Here is a 13,476-nt window from a genome sequence, read left to right on the forward strand (position 1 = left end):
TTGATTGATTGCATATCATGGATCCGATGTTGCATAATTTTTCAAATCATGTTTTGGTAGTGCACGGAGTTCTCTTTCATAGAATATTCATGCTAGGGCACACTGCATTAAAAAAACACGTTCATATCCAGAGAATATTCATTTTGAAGACTCAAGGATCAAAGGAAAAAGGTCGTACATTTTACATCGTCAGCGAGTATTTCTTGAAGAAAAAGAAGACATGTGGTGAAAGTGTGTGCAATTACAAGAACAATAGGCCAAGGAAGGGAATAAGTAGTGCACAGTAGAATATGGAGAAAAATGAAGTAATTTACGAAAATCAATATTTTTGCCTATTTTTGATGGATTTTCATAATTCTGCCCGCGTTGCCTGTCGACCAGATGCATTCCGATCATTTTGAGTATACAAATGACTATATTCAGAGTTCAAATGGCGAAGTTATGATCCAAACGAGTTGCAAACAGGCATAAAGCAGAAAAAACGAAAATAGTGAAAAGCAATAGAAAAGCAAAAGCCAAAAGCTGAAAGCAAAAAGCCTAATGTGTGTGAGTGTGGATAGAAAACTATATAAGGAGATGAGAATGAAGAGTTAAGGGCCTTCCCCCTTGATTACAATTGTATTTTGTGAGAGAGGAGAGTGGAGGGTCGCATGTTAGAGTGAGCTCTTGTCATGCTAATTTGAAAGTCTGAGCTTTTGGGTGTCAAAGTGCCGAGCGTCGGCTCAAGGTTATTAATGTACGAAAATATAACTCACTTGGTTTGTTTTTGAATTGTTCGATTTTCGTTCTGTTATGGTTGTGTGATGCTCTACCCGCATTCGAGTTTTTACTTGTTTTGAGCTTCAAGAGGCATTGTGTTTTGTCTTGTTTTTATATGTGGCTTGTGGTGTATTGTCAAATATTTAAAATTTTCAAGTTGTATTGTGCATCCAACAAAGTCAATTATCCTAACCGGCACTCCTTAATGTCTTGTTATCGGGTTGTGAGTGAAGCTTTCTCTCAATCACCGCTCGCGTAACAACGTAAGTCTCTTCCTCATTCGACTCTTCCACATAGTGGATTGGAGCATCACTCAGTGGATGGGTCACGTAGGGACCAGGTGGTCTAGGTATGCCTGTAGGGTTTATGTCCATCCTAGGAATAGCCAGCTTAATGTCGTTAGGCGCAGGAAGGGCCAATGGGGCTCCCCTTCCGAAGAATGTCTACGGCATGTTCACTAGGTAGGGCTAGCCATATGGTTGCGAGTACGAAAGTCTTCTTGGTAATCTACAATGCGCAATGTCATGACCAAACCTACTGTAGTTAGCGCAAGGTCTTGACACTCAACTGGCAAGTGGTTTCTGCCACAGTATACGCATTGGACATGTGGGCGCGTTGGTCGTCTCAACATGTCTTGCAACTTGGCTATCTCTATCTTTACATCAACCAAGTCCTGGTTTATCTCAATGGCTTTCCCCTTATCTTGGGTGGTTGGGCCTAATTGCTCGCTAGAGGTTGAAGCTCTCTCTGAGCTCCATGAGTTGGTTTCTTCTGAGTTTAAGCTCCTAGAGCTTCTCTCTTTCAACTGGTGGTCAACTCTGATGGCTTCCTCAAAAACCCTAGCTAGTGCGTCTCGTTGCAAGCTTGAGTTGCCTGCCAAAGCCTTATACAATTCTTCATTTCAAATTTTGCTAATGAATACCGTTGACACTGTTCTTTCAGTTCGTCGCTTGCCCATAGGGATTCTCTTAAAGAGACTCCTCACATGGGTCACGTAATCGCGAATGTCCTCCTTCTCCTTCTGCTTGACATTATCAATTGCACTAGCAGATTGTCAGAGTATCCAGGCTCGGCAAATCTCTTGATGAAGAGATTCTTGAGGCCGTTGAAGTTGGTTCGTTCTCCGGCATCTAAACTCGTATACCAAGTCCTACCCTTGTCACCTAAGTAGAGCTCAAACGCTTGAGAGCACTAAATCAGGTCGGTGAGGCCATTGGCTTTGCAAACTTACTCTAATTGCTCTACAAAACTGTATGGATCATTGTGGGGCTAGTACTTGTCAAGGTGCTTTGCAACGATTGGGATTTTGGACTGACTCTTGGAGCCTTGGTTTGCTCCTAATCCTGCTAGCAGTGATGTCACTAGTGTTGCGGCACTTTGCTCTGCTATTGTGTTGTCTAGCAGTCGCTTCATGAGAAGCTCGCTTAGCGTTAAGTCTACTTCCAAGGCTCTCTCGTGATCAGTTTGGCTAGGTTCAACACCCACAATACCTTGCGCAATTCTATGCTTTGCCTTTGGCTCCTAGCCTACTAGTCTCTATTGTACTCTACTATGCTTTGCAATGCCTTGTGGGCTAGCTTCCTCTCCTCTTCTAAGTCTATGATGATGGCATCTACTGTCCTGCCATGGTGCTCATACCGGGCGTGCGCATCATAGCTACTAACCAGCTATTGAATAGCCTCTGGGAAGACTCCTAAGTCGAGTTCCTTGTTCGACCTGCAGTCTAGGTTTTCTTCTACCATCGTCGTGTTCTCGTGCTCCACTAAGCTATCGATCAAGTTGAGTAAGTTTGTCAAATCCACCTCTTTGGCGTCACTTGCTTGGTCCTACTCCTTGTGTCGATACTCTATCTGTGTCTTTGGGTCTTCTCCTATTGGTAGGTTCCTTGAGTTGTTTATCTGAGTGAGTTCCTTGACTTATTAAATACAATCCTCAATTTATCTCCTCTCAGTGTGTGTGTTCCTTTCAGTGCACTTGTGCTCAATCAGGCTTTCAGTTTTCCTCAAGTGTACTTCATGGGGAAATTCAAGGTGAGTGCGGCAAATAATAGCTAAGTGTCTTACGCACTCTCGCTTCATTTTGGGCCTAATGGGCTTGTCGATCAATTCTCTAGCCGTCTTGACAAGGTTTTGGCTTTTCCTGCTATGTTGCCTTGCTCGTTCTTGGTCCGGTTAGGGTTTATGGCTCAACGGGTTGTCTCTAGGACTCTAGGTCTCGCAACAGCCTATGCAAGCTACTAAGCAGATGCGCCTTACGATTTTGCCTATTCCTTGCACCAGAATCGAGTTCTGAGCGTCAAGAGGACTCGCGATAGGTCGTGCGGCTACTGGGTTTGGTCAAATTTTTGGAAATTTTAGAAAAGTCCACACTCAACCCAACTTGTCCGAATTGCAGGGGCTGAGTGGGTGACTCGGACGGGCCAAGGCGCACGGGCCGAGGGCTGAATGGACGACTCGGACAGGGTGGACTCGAACATGCCAAGATACTGACTCGGACAGGCCAAAAAGGTCGACTCAGACAGGGTCACTCGGACAGGCCGAGGGAGTCAACTCTGACAGGCCAAGGCACACAGGTCGAGAACCAAATCAGGTTTGTCTGAGGACCAAGTTTTACACAAGCTGAGGGCTAAATTGGGTCGCTCGGACGGGCCGAGGGCTGAGCGAGATGGTTGGCCGAGGGCCAAGTTTGTAAGTGGGGCCGAGTGATGTCACTCAGACAGGTCGAGTAGGGTTTTGGGCCGAGTTGGCCGAAAGACAAAGGGCCGAGGGCCGATTCTAGGACTCGGCTCAAAAATCGACCGCTCGAACGGGCTAAGTTGCACGCGACGAGGTAGCCCTGAGGCGATTTTAATCAAAACTGATGATTTAGCTAATCATTTCACACACAACCTTCCAGATCGCAACCAGGGTGCAAGGGGAAGTTATTGATATACCTGAAGCGATCGGTAGGCTCTCCGGCAACAAGATCGAATCGATTCTCCACGGGCTCTCTCTCTCTCTCTCTCTCTCTCTCTCTCTACAAGGGTTGCAAATGAGCTCTCCCTTGGCCTCTTGGCTCTTAAACCCCTTCGCGAGTAAGGTTTGGACGCTCCCAATTACTCACTTGCCGACATTAAGCATCCCAAGCAATATTTTTGCTATTTTTTGCATGATTGGTGCCCTATTTTGCCCTGTTTTGCAACGGTAACCCCTACCCTTTTCCGATTCAATTTCCTAATCCTAACCTACGCTAAATGCAATAAGAATCGAAAGCAAAAACTGAAATGATTTATCCACGTTTTTCAATCATCAAACAAACAAAATAACCCAAAATACTTACTTGCTTCGAAGATTAAAAAACCCAACTTCCTACCTATCTCAAGCTCCAGTTCAGGGATGAATCCCTTACTTCGATGCTCGATATGAAGCGCACAAGTGCTCAAGCTTGAATCCGTTGGTCCTGGCAATGGAACCAAAATGTAGAGGGAGCTCGATGCTTATTGTTTCGAGTGTTTCAAGCGAGCTCTAATGGCTATCTCTCACCTAGCCGACGCGCCGTCGATCCTACAAGTGTAGTGAGCTTACCTTGATGCCAAAATGAGTTGGCTCCTCTCTTACACACACTGGTAGCTCCATGATCCTAGATGCTAGCTCAAGCATCCTCAAGTCTCCTCCATCTCCAAGCTCCATCCACCATAGCCACGCGTGCGAGAAAAGAGAAGAGAAGAGAAGAGAAGAAGAGAAGAGGAGATGGTGAAGAGCTTCACCCTCTTGATCCCTCACTCCCACACAATCACTCCCTAACACTCTCACACTCCCTCTCTCAAGAGCACACCCAAGCAAGGAGAAGAGAAGAAGAGAAGAAGAAGAGAACTCTTGTTAGCCACACACCAAAAGAATGAGCTTCCATTCACTTTTTGAACTTTATATACAAGCCCTAAAAGCCCATGGGCACCCATCCCTTTTTTACATGACTGACCGTTGTGGCAAGGTCCTTTCTCTATTTTCCTCTTCTAGCCTTATGCCTCTAGCCTACACCCGTCTAATATTTTACAATTGGCACAAGAGGGAGCCTGGCGCTCTTTTACAAGAGTTTTTAGAGCTTTTTGAGGCGCCTTTCATTTAAAATTGTGCTTTTTGCCCCAGCTTAGCTTTAGAGGCCGCCTGCATGCCTTTGCTCTTTTTCCATCTTTTTTTCACTTTTTCCTTCATTTCTGCGCCATCTTTCTCCGCCATCTCGACTTGGGATTAACATTACCCCCCTCTGAGACAGGTGCCAGTCCCATGGCACTTATGGCTGTTGTTGGGGAATGGTAGGTAGTTGGCAAATTGTTCGGGTGAGGGTAGGGCCACATGTAGACTTGGGTGCTTGTGGAAGCTTGGTAATGATGTTTGTCGGAGAAGCCAAATGGATGCCAAGTGGATGATGGGGGCCTCCGAATTTGGTGGTCTGTCGCCTATTGTAATGCCTAAAAGGAGAAGGTGCGGTGCGCTACCTAAGGGGAGTGTCTACCTTATTGTGTGGTGCATCGTGCTCATGCTAGTGGAATGGGGAGAGCCTGGGTGACGTCCCTCACTTGAGGACCCCATTCGTGCAAAGGGAGGTGCGGTGCAAGTAGCTTAGGGTGACAGGTCTAACCATAGGTGAGTGTTACCTCCCTAGGTATGTCTTGCCCTTGATGGGCCCTAAGCGTGAAGTGAGGGATCAAAAGGACTAGGGGGTTAGGAGCGGAGCCGACTGACTGAAGCCACCGGGCATGCCTAACTTGAGGACCCTAGGTGCAGTGATCGTGTTTTATGTGGTGCTAAGTGCTTCTTCAAGTGAGTCATTTTTTCCATGTCCTTGTGTGATGTTCCTCTTACTTTTCCTTTCATGCTTTTCTTTTTCTTCTTTTGCTTCTTCTTCTTCTTCTTCTTCTTTTAAAAAAATAAGTATTACACTAGTAGAATGATAGCCATTGCCTAATTCTCATCGTTTGAATTAGGTGGAGAAGGGGGTCGGATGGATTTGCTCAAAAATTGCCAGCTCTGCATGTATCCTTTAAGATTAATGCGAACATGGAGTGAAGTGGTGGAGAGGAAGGGATGATTACATCTAGTGAACTAGCTATCATTCATGTCTTCCAGGAGATCTAGGCAAAAAGAAGGGAGGAGGCTAGCCCTCATTATCAAGTGCGCCATGGCACAGCTGTCGATAGCGTTAGGATCAAAGAAGAGGGGAGGCAAGCCACATTCTTGCGGAGTCGGGTCCTTCTTAAGTAATAATTTAAGAAGCCTAAGATAATTACATGTAGTTATGAAAGCTAGATCAGGGCAAAAGGAGAAGTCGGCGAGGAAGCAAGTCATGGAGTCATCCAAGTTTTCCGAGTTGAAGATGAGGGCATTGTTCAAAAGAGACAACATTAGAGTTTTAGATAATGGAAAAATCATATCGCCCGTGGAGGGTGGCATCAAAATCCACTCCTACCATACGAGGGTATGCCATAAATGTGGGGTTGTTCCTGTCGTAGGGCAAGGTATTGCAAAAAGCTATCTAGGCAAGCATGCTGATGTCGCACACCTACCTCCTCCATAGGGGCTGGCAGTTGTAACCTTGCACGAAATGTGGCACTTCAAACACTTTATTTTGCCAAAATTTGGCTTCTTCAATTCCCCAAAGAGTGGGGTTCTTCTCTCTTTCTTCCAGCCACTTCTGTCCTAGTCGGCTACCAATCCCAATCACCTCCTCCATCACCTTGAGTGGTAAGACCCTCCGCAGGCTGTTGGGCATGAGAAAGTTGAAAGTGAATGGCTCTTTTTCTCTTTCCTGTCGCTCCCAAACTACCAGTTCTACGTGGAATCCTGCGAGAATGTCATTAGGGCATGGTGGGAGGGGCGCGGGTGGCTGCATGACTAGCTTGGCCCTTAGCTACTTTCTGGTTTCAAGGGTATGCACATCCTATATAGTTTCAAGGGTATGCACACACAAAGAACTCAAACCCACATGAGTCACTCTTCAATGGCATCATCATCTTTAGGGGTATCCACATCTTGTGTAGCTTCTAATGGTACAGGGGCTAGGGACCAGGATTGAGCAAAGCCAATAGTGATGGATTCGACGAAATGGGTAAAACCAAAGTGGGAGTGGGCTAGGGTTGGGAAAAGTTTGGTTTTGGAGGTGTCGGTTGTAAGGGCAGAAGTGTGTTATAGTATAGATGGTGGTATTGGAGCCAAAGGTCCATGTAGTTTCAGTGGAATGGTGGCTAGGGAATCCAATGGGTAAAGAGTTCCACCTCTAGGATTTCTAGTTAATAGGCACCCATCCACACTACTTATTGTACATGATCTCACCCTATCTTTGCCACTACGAGTTGCTACTCTAGATGCTCAATCTGCTCATCTTGCCCACTAGTGACATCCTAGAGAGAGTAGATGTGCATCGTGCGCTTGGTGGCTAGGGCCTTCACCTACATCAGTTTCCCTTTTAATTGGTCCACTTTGGCACATATTTTGATGCAAGGCTTAGACTCTTTTGCATTTGTGCACATGTCCTTTCCCTCCTCCTTGGACTTATTTTGTAGTGCTTCTTCAGCATTGTGCTGGGATCTTGAGCTTGGGTACAAGGTCCTATTATTGCTATCACTGTGACTAGGACTGGGTAAGAAGAAGAGACAACACCCTGTTGTATTGTCTAGGTCTAAGGTTTTTTGAACCCATGGTGAGATATTCATATACAAGTACTTGACTCCAACTCTGCATCAACCAATAGTTTGTGATGATCACTTTGGAGCACTTCAACTTGCTCTAGAGCCTTGTTGCACTATTACTCAAGGGCCTTACAGTGTTCCATGAGTAGAAGCCATTTGGGATCTTCAAAAAGAGTGCCCATTGAGAAATCAAAGAAGTCTTTGGTAGGACTTCTTTGGGGAGTTTCATCGTCAATAAGGAGGATGGGCTCTTTGTTAATTACATTCTTGCCTTTACTAGTCAAGGCTGGCATTATTGGGGTGATTCAAAGATGTGCAAAGGGTGTTCGCAACAAGGCATGCTCCCTTTCTTCTTTTGTCTTAACTCTTGGAATGAGAAGGGATCTGAGACCTCCTCTACCTCAAGCGGCAACATCTATGGCAACCAAACTATGAGATGGGAATATTGTTTCCTTGCCAAGCTACTCTACATGCACACCTTGGAGAATAGGGTTTGGGGTAAGGGTTATAGCCTCCTACTAAGTGTGGTTGTTGAGCCTATGGTAGAAGGAGAGGTGATAAGGGCAAAAGAAGAGGAGGCAATGGCTTTAGGGTTAGTAGGTAGTGGGGCAAGGGCCATCAAAGGGAGCTAGGCCAAAGGCTAGGACTAGGCACTGGCATCGGGATCATTTTTTGGATGTAGCATGGGTGGCAATTGGGAACAAGGATTCATAAGTGCAACCCAAAATTTTTGCACTACTTCATCCCAAGCATCATGCAATTCCACCTAGAAGCTCGCCTGCAACTCCTACAATGCCTCCAAATCGATGGCCACCACTGAGCCGACCGGATTGGTAACTACAACCATTTGTTTGCTTAGGAATGCAGAGTCCATTTTCACTCACTAGACTTGGTCTTGGATGGTGTCCACCCAATCTAAGTGGGCCTCTCGATAGGCTTACAAACATTGCCACTACTCCTAAAGCTCCTACTACTACTATTAAACCTAGGGCCATAGGGCCTCATTCTCTTGTTGCACCTTCTCCATTTCCATCTAGGGAATAAAAACCTATTGTTGCACCTGTTGGTATTGGTGGAGTCCTCCTACCACATAGTTTAGGCAGCACTAGGCAATTTCAGTGTATAACTCTACCGTGATGATGATTTTAGTGGCAGAGGTGGATTGTGTGGTAAGGATGGCCATTGGGACCACCTAGATTGGTAGTTGTAGTGCCAATGCTAGCTGTCTGGCTAGCTACCTACAAGTCTTCCTCCCTACTATGATTTTGGCCATGGGACTACTGAAGTAGCAAAGCACAACAAGACTTCAAGTCTAGCTTGCTCTAGTTGAAGTAAGAGGATGCTGCTTCTAAGATGGTGTGGGAACTACCATGGTTAGGATGGCAAGCATGTCTTCACTAGCATCCTCTTTTAGGTGTTCCATAGAAGTGATGTCCACCTCCTCCTATATAGCATTGGGATGTTCATCTATTGTAGCGTATGTAGTAACCTATGGGGATGAAGGGAAGGGATGGGGACATCCATGGTGAGAAGGGAGCAGGCAAGATCCTGTGTGGTGGGGAGGGGGGAGGGAAACATGAATGTGAAGTGTTGGCCACACATGACCTTCAATGACTTCACTCTATTGAGCAAGCGCTTGCACTCCACTCAAAGCTGATCAAGAAAAATGCCCATCCACACAATGGCCAAGGTGTCCAAATAGGAAAACCATGGAGGCCACCCTGTGCAAGATGTTGAAAGACTTGGGTTGCAAATATAAAGCTTCTAGAAAACACTTAAGTTCCTCATGCTTACCTTGTGGTTGCCCAGGATGTTGCTAAGGTGATACTCATTCTTGGTGACAAGACCGAATATGGCTTCCATCTTGTGGGTGGGGAGTAGAGAGGGAGCTTCTAATGCACCATCTACAGGAGGTGAAGGTGCTCTTGTATGCATTGAGGGGAAAGTTGTACGTATGGCCACCCACTTCAACTTGAGGGCCATGGTGTAATTGCAACAAAATCAAGTCGACCTCAGCATATAGTAGGGTGCTCTCCCTTGGAAACACAAGGAAGACCTCAAGCTACAAGTAGTGCACGCACAATCTAACAACCCCCTTATGGAGCATAGGGATGACCCTATTGAGGTGAAGGATAGAGGCCAACATGATTATCATTGGTAAGAGATAAGTGATGGCAAAGAGAACACAAGAGGTTAGTCCATTGAGAGCACAAAGTGGGGAAATAGAAATCACAATAAAAAGAAAGACAATGAACATTTTGATTTGGAGGGGCTAGATGCATAGGGGGTGGGCATATTTCCCACATTAGCACATTGGCCATAAGGAATAATGAGTGCTATGCACTTCTTGATGCATCTACCACCACTTGTAATAGGGGGTGGGCATATTTGCTACATTAGCACATTGGCCATAAGGAATAATGAGTGCCATGCACTTCTTGATGCATCTACCACCACTTGTAATAGAAATTGGGTGACAATATAATGAATGATAATTAATAAGAGCCACATCACTAGAAATGGAATCAAAATCAATTTCATCTGAATTTCAATGATCCGTTAGGGATTTAAAACTAGGTTTGGAGAGCTCTAAGGAGAGTGCAGAACGTGTTGTTATTGGATCAGGATTGCACTCCAAAGTAAGTAGAAGAGGGCATACTAGTCTATCCGCATAGTAGTGTCAAAATCAAAATTTTTTGATAGGCTAAGGAAGGAGATTTCCCTGTAAATCTATAAGATAAAAAGAATTAGATGTCATTGTATGAAAAGTCCAAAAATGGGTCGCTTGTTCTTGCTCAAAGAGCCACTTCCTAGAGAGGTGATCCTCTTGGTATATGTGCTTGAGCTAGACTTCAAATATGTAGTAAGAACTCCAAATTTGGTTCTCATCCAACTCTTTGAGATTCTTCAATAAAAAGAAAAGGGATTAATGATTAGGAAGAAGCAATCTTGGACAGCAATTCAAAGACTGGGAACTATAAATTTTAGAGGTGTATTTGCTTTGATGTTGAATGCAAGCTTGTAAGGAGTGAGAACTGTGGCCACCTTGAAGGATGTGTAGTAAGCATTTAATGTTGCTCGAAGCTTGATATCCCAATCTTTCCTATGATGCTTGACCAGCTTTGTAAGAAGTTTACACATGGTCTTGTTTGTGGATTCAACAGCCAAGTTGTTGGCTTGCGAATAGTAAGGAGAGGATTTCTTATGAATCACCATGAAGAAAGAGTCATATGCTTGATGATCTTATTTACAATGTGCCTTCCTTGATCACATACCGAATAATCATAGCAAGTGAAGATATATTTGAAGAGGCACTTTGCCACTACCTATGCTGAATTACTCAAAAGTACCTATGCTTTGACCCACTTGGTACAATAATCTGTTGTTGCCGTCAAAATGTAGTTATTCTTGGTGTAGAACACCACAGGTTTGATAGGGCCTACAAAGTCTAATCTCCATTTTTGAAAGAGTTCTAGCACCTAGATCGGGTGAAGGGGTAACTGATCATGGGATAGGGGTTGACCAAGCCACTAGCAGACATCACACTTCTAAACAAACATGTGGATATCTCCATGTATGGTAGGCCACCATAGTCCTATTTGTTGAATTTTCATGATGGTAACATCTATTACAAACCAATACCATGGTGAGCTTATTCCATTATCTCATATTTCTCTATAGGGAGAATGACATGTTGCAATACTCTAGATAGTGTTTTGTGGTAGAGCTAACCCAAGGCAGATTCAAAACACTAACTTTAGAGAGTCATGTGTTTGCATTATCTTAGTCTACAAACAATCTTGAGTCCAAGAAGACCAACAATTCCTCATACCACATCCAAGGAGGATTGGGTGGATTAGCTCTTAATTGTCAACTACTACATGATAAAATTGGGCATCTAGAAAGTTATCATCTACTCCAAGGGGAGCTTCTCCAAAATCAAGTTAGGAAAAAATGCAATCACATGTTGTGCTCTAGGTCTATGCACTACCTTGAAAGCGAATTTTTCAAGCAAGAGGACTCATTGAGCTCGTCTTCCTATGATATTCTACTGCTTGACCAAGTAAACCGGGGTAGAATGATCCACATGAAAGTGGAGAGCCATGTGTTGGCATAGAAATTAGGTCGAAACTAACCATTGGTATCCTATTTCATAGTTACATTGTGTTTGGTAATATTGAAGGCTCTGCAAAGGCATGGAAAGGTTTTGTCCAATATAGCGAGACTAGGATTGGGACCTTGGGGACAATAGTAGAGAGAGATGTCAAAATGCTAAGTCTACCACCTCATTCCATACGAAGGTTACTTTCAAGATGTGGGCTAGCTAATTGAAAGGGATAGCCACATGGACTAGGAGGCGTAAATACTATCCATGCCAATGGACTTGCCCTAGAAATTGTAGCATTGTAGATGGAGAATCTAATATTGGGGCCTACATAATTGTGGCTACCTTCTTGTTGATATCCACAACAATGCCATCACTAGAAATAATGTGACCCAAAACGAACACCATGTTTCATTCCCACCACACTATCTTTTTTTCCTCATTATGGTTGACTATTGGTCTCTTGTTCCTCATGATGATTGCGTCTTGAGCCAAATTTTTGAACAACTCATTGGCTTATATTTATAATTATCATAGTAAAATGGACATCTATGTCATTACAATAGTTCATTGGCCCATCCATCCATCTCTTAAAATCATGTCATAATGATTAGTCATGCTTAAACAATATGTTGAAAACTAGGGCTCCCACTAAATATGGGTCCATGGCTCAAAGTATTCCTAGATTTGAGGATATTTGGAGGCTTGGGTTCCCTCCTTGCCATTTGTTGCCATGGCCATTACTAAGTAGATTCCTCATCTTATTTTCAACACTCTCTACTTTTGATGGCATGGGGTAAGGCTCAAACTCCCTTCTACCTTGTCCTATTGATCTCTAATCTCATTGCTGCCAATTTTATATGCTCAATATTCCCCAATAAAGTAGCTACTATGATTTGACTATGTTGAAAGCTGCTTGGATTGGGATGGTTTGGCTTACTTAGGTATCTCATTCTACCTAAGGGCATGTGCTACTCAACGTAAGTCACTTATAAGTAGCAACAATTGGTTAAGCTTGGTTTGTGACATTGAAAACACCAATTAAGAGGCTTTATGCTAAAAAGCCCTAAAGGAATGTTGTTCTTATTTTTCTCATGAATTAGGATTGAGTGCAATCATATTAGGGAGGGGGAGCATTCTTGGGGCAACTAAACTAATAATGCCTAATATTTTTGCAATTAATGTGGAACAACATGTATGGTGACTTACTTATATCTTGAGGGATTGAATGATTATTTCATATTTCAAGCTCTTTTTGTAGTTTCTTCTTTGTCTTTAAAGACATTGAGATTATTCATCAATTCTTGAAACTTCTTTTCCATGGCATGTAGAATTTACACTTCTAATGCCTTGCCCATAAATGGTTTTTTCTTTGTTATACCAATGTACTTCTACTTACTAGTCCTTTGATGTCACTTTAAGAGGTTTCTTCTACATGCAAGGCCTTATGTGAAGAGGTTGTCTTCCTTGCTAGATTTAAGCTACTAGATAAAGGTAGGAATACTAGCCCTGATGGTGTTTAGATAGTACTCAAGTTTGAGTAAAAAAGGGCAAGGTAGAAGTTGAGATAAATCACGATTGTGATCTTAGGATCTTAGTAAAAAATTTGAAACATGATAGATTACTCTCAATGGTTCTCTCCAAAGCTTCCTAGGTCCTAGCAATGAGACCAAGATGGACAATTAACCCACACACACTATCTATTGGCAAGCATCACCATGCACCATCCATGCACTAAGCTCAACCTTTAGCACTTTAGACATCACTAACACGAATAGTTTCATTGTTGTGAAAGAGCCATACTATCACCATGAGTTAGTCGACACAACCATGTAGTCTACTCTATGCAAGGTCAAACACTCACCCCATGGCTTCCATGCGTTCACTAATAAGTCGTTCATGCTTGGACCCCTTCAATTCGTGACCTTGATCATTGCCACATTGGTAG

Source organism: Lygodium microphyllum, chromosome 7 (assembly GCF_053477565.2).
Source record: "Lygodium microphyllum isolate KBCC chromosome 7, Lygodium_microphyllum_v1.1.10, whole genome shotgun sequence".
NCBI classification, from domain to species: Eukaryota; Viridiplantae; Streptophyta; class Polypodiopsida; order Schizaeales; family Lygodiaceae; genus Lygodium; species Lygodium microphyllum.